We start from the raw sequence: 2,665 nt of genomic DNA on the forward strand, positions 1-2,665 counted from the left end.
GCTTGTTCAACTGCTCAGAGGCCTGAAATAGCAATTGTTGTCGGGATCTGTGAGCAGTTTGGTGAGGCTGAGGCTTAGAGTGTGTCAGGCACAAGGCAAGAGATGAGGCTGGATGTGCAGGGAGAGCCTTGGGCAGGCCAGGAGGCTGGACATTGTTCTGAGTGCATGGGGGCACTGAGCACCTGAAGCAGGACGAGGGATGGGAGGGAGGCCAGAGCCCCATGGAGGAGGGGTGAGGAAGAAGACGGGTGGGAGGGAGGCTGAATGAACGGGGTACCCCAATAGCAGAGGTGGTAGGGCCTCCCTCCCACCCGTTCCCTATATTCCTATGGCAGCCCTTCCTCCCCTGACCCCCTTATACCCACCTGGGCTCCACCTTAGCTCTCTATCAGCAGCTCAAGCTGGGGACTGCCAGGGGACACTGGACCCCATCCCAGCTGGGCATGATGTGCAGGCTGTGAGCCCTGGAGTAGGTGATTTTGTCTCCCTAGGTCAGTTTCCTCATCTATAGACTAGGGACAGCACTAGTCCGTGCCAGTCCCTCCTCAGGGTCGGAATGAGGAGCAGAGGCGATGGATGGGCAGGAGGAGGTTGGTTGCTCTGACCAGTGTCCACCACAGTGCTATCCATTTGCTCATTTGGTGCCTCCCTCCTGCCCTCCATCCAGCCGAGCCTTCTTCTCAAATGGTCCCCACCCCGTGCCCACCAGGCTTCAGGAGCCACTGCTTGAGTTCTGGAGCTGACAAATCTCTCCAAGTAGGAGCCTCAGGCAGTCACAATCTCCCTGGGCCTCAGTTTCTCAGTTGTAAATGAAAAATGTTGGGAGAGGAAGGACCCCCCACAGCTCCTCTGTCCCAGGACAACCCAGACTGGCTCTGCCCAAACACGAACAGTTTTCAGGTACAGAAAGGGCAGCTCAGGACCCCTCTCTTCCCTGCCACGACCTCTCTGTTACCCCCCAGCCCCTGCCAGGGACATCCTGTGCCCTGGTGATGTCACCAGGCCCTGGAGCACAGCTGGCTATAGCTGACAGCGCTCAGACAGGATTTATTTTTAAACTCTCAGGGCTTGGTCGGCTCCCTGCCCCCTCCCCTTCCCACCCCATCTCATCCTGCCTACCCCGTCTCCCACATCCAAGCTGAGCCCCCTGACCAGTCTCTGAAGGTTCATTCCACACACACTCTGTTGCTGACCAGGCTTCTTAGGGCCAGTGGGGAGCCCAGCTATCGGCCAGGTGTCCCTCGTTGCCAAATCCGGACCTGCCGAGGTAAACAGATGGGCACTGGAGGTGGACTCCAGGCTCCTGTGCCTCCTGAAGCCCAAAGAAGGCCACAGACTTGCCCAAGGTCCCACAGCCAGGGGCGGGGGGCATCAGATGGGCTCTGTAGACACCTGGAATCCCTGGCTGGGCCTTGGAGCTGTCACCAAAGCTTGCTTTGAATTCTTTTTTTCAAAACAGCTTTTTGTCGGCAGGCCGCAAGTTTTCTTGATGCCGTACAGCTCAGATAAAGTATAGAAATAGACTAGGTGCTGGGGTAACTCCCAGTGGGCCACAGCCCTCACCCACACCCCAAGCAGGCCGTGTGTCCATCACAATTGTCACACACTTACCCTCGCAAGGGACTTTAGACTAAGGACCTGTCAGCACCCTGAGCTTAGAAATTTATGCTAATGAAACACCCCTTTAATCAGTTTCATATATTGGCCTTCTTGATAAGATTGTGGCTGAAAACGAGGTTCTCCTGAAAAATCCGTTTGAAAATGGCACCTTGACGACTCTATCCTCAGACACCCTGGGAGGCTGGGCAAGAGGCAGGATCCTCTTTCAAATGGGAAAAGGAAGGCTCGAAGGGGAAGAACGACTTGTGGAGGGGTGGCTGGACTACAGGGTGCACTGGCCTACAGCTCTGTGAGAGCTGAGCTTGACCCACCTTGCCCGGCCCAGCCTAGAACTGGCAGTCTAAGACACCCCCAAGGCCCACAGCACCTGGCGAGGACAAACCCTTAGAATCGCCATTTCTTTTTCTTTTTCTTTTTTATTTAGGTGAGGCAACCCTTGGTTGACCTCACAGATTGCAAAGACCTTGTCATCTTACAACCCCTTATTTTTTTATTTTTTACGCCTATAGCACCTGGTCTTCCTAGGTGGTCTCCCATCCAAGTACCGACCAGGCCTGACCCTGCTTAGCTTCCGAGATCAGATGGGATCAGATGGGATCAGGGTGGCATGGACATAGACAGAATTGCCATTTCTTGACAGTTAACTTCAGTGCAACATGGACTCTGGACCCAGATAGACTCAGTTTGAAACCTTCCTGTGGCATTTCTTGGCCGTGTGACCTTGGATGAGTCACCTCACCTCTCCGTGCCTCAGTTTCCTCACCTGTAAAATGGGAACCATAATAGGATGCAATTCACATGGAGGTTTGTGGGAAAGATTGCTTGAGAAACTGCCTGAAAAGCGCTTCGCACAAGGCCGGACACTTTGCACTCAGCCAATGGTAGATTTTATTATTATTATTATTAATTATTATTAATTATTATTATTATTTTATTAGCCCTGAGCAAGCATTCACTAGAACTCTGCTCTAGGTCCCGGGCCTCAGACACGGCCTCTGCCCCCAAGTGGCTCATAAGTCCAGAGAGAAGGGGCAACACAGAGGGA

At 53.6% G+C, this 2,665-nt stretch overlaps 1 pseudogene; it reads right to left on the bottom strand.

The window, feature by feature from the left end:
* Window positions 1-2,120: 2,120 nt before the first annotated feature.
* Window positions 2,121-2,239, bottom strand: LOC112484272 (annotated as a pseudogene).
* Window positions 2,240-2,665: the final 426 nt, after the last annotated feature.

This window comes from Pteropus alecto, unplaced genomic scaffold (assembly GCF_000325575.1).
Source record: "Pteropus alecto unplaced genomic scaffold, ASM32557v1 scaffold157, whole genome shotgun sequence".
In the NCBI taxonomy this organism is placed as follows: domain Eukaryota; kingdom Metazoa; phylum Chordata; class Mammalia; order Chiroptera; family Pteropodidae; genus Pteropus; species Pteropus alecto.